Below are 1431 nucleotides of genomic sequence, written 5' to 3' on the forward strand. Positions count from 1 at the left end.
CTGGGCCTTCATCTCTGACACCTCGTCAACGCCGCGTCCGCTCGCTGTCCCTTATTCCTTCTATCGCCGTTGCTTCGCCTGGTCTTCCACCTTCCGCCCATTCTCAGGAGGAGGAGGAGGAGGTTATCGACGAGCTTGTTGACGAGGAGTAGGTGCGCTTGTTTTTACGGACTCTTTTACTTGGCATGCATTCGGACATCTTAGTTTTTTGGACTTTCTATATCAACCTTTTTGTGTCATCATCTTTTGTAGTTAGATTCTGCTGTCCTTATAGTAGAATCTTGACTTTGTCTTTCTTGAACTTTGAGATTTGTTCCTAAGTGAGAGCCTTTTTGCATGCTTTCTAGAGTGTGAACTTGTGAATTTTCGACTTTATTTCGCATTTTTCTATCAAATTCATTCTGCCTTAGGGTTTTATTGTCTCTAGTTCGCGTTTTTATGACTCTTTTCCCCTTGGTGGTTTTAGTGAATCATGAAATCGAATTTTTTATCTATCAAGGTAGCCTTGATCCCTCCCCCTCACTAAATATTGACTGTCCTCAGTCAAAACGACTAAGTTCATAGGTCACGTGGCGCGGGAAATCCAAGGCTCGGAAAGTTTATTCTATTTTTAGACGTGATCGTGCTGGAACGCGCAACTCCAAATTTTTCATGCTTCAAGTGAATTGCAACGCGGAATTTCGGAACGCGCATGCCTTGGTCTCAGACACACATATAAAAGCAGGCAGTGGCGAAAAATTTTCGGACAGAACAGTTTTTTGCTTTTCTACCACGCACTCTCATTTTACCACTCGCTCATTATGTCTATTCCACACAACGCTCTTCCCGCCGCTGTCAAGCTTCGCGAGTCCGCTCTCACTGCCTTCAAAACTTATCAGGACATGAAAGAGGGACTGAACAGCGCTGCCGCTCCCACCATTCTTGGCGTAGCCGCTAATTACTGTGTAAGTCGTGAATTTTTCTGTTATAAACTTTGTATTCTCTATTTCTTCGAACAAAGGCTAATACTGCGCACTTGACTAGGTTCAGCTTATCGACACCAAGGATCCGTGTCTGCTTATGCACCAGCCAATGCACAACGTGCTTTTCCTTGTTAGAGGCGAGTACAATACCCGCAGCACTGGAGTTCACGCCATCGCGCCCCCAGCCGACCTCGACACTATCAAAGAATATTGTCGCACCGTTCTCGCCGCGCGCGCCGCTGCGCAGGTCGTTCCACCACCTGTTACTGCTCAAGCTCAGGCTCAGGCTGAGATTGCAGAGGTAATGGCCGCCGCTAAAGCCAAGGCACGTTTATACTTATTTTGTTCATCTTTTCTCATTTTATTAACGCAGCGCGGACACATTTTGAAACAGCGTCCCCGCAAGCTTGTCAAGTCCAAGGCTGTCGTTGAGGACAAGGATGACGAGGTCGAGATTGTCCCCGGCCCC

Source organism: Laccaria bicolor, genomic scaffold (assembly GCF_000143565.1).
Source record: "Laccaria bicolor S238N-H82 LACBIscaffold_63 genomic scaffold, whole genome shotgun sequence".
NCBI lineage: Eukaryota > Fungi > Basidiomycota > Agaricomycetes > Agaricales > Hydnangiaceae > Laccaria > Laccaria bicolor.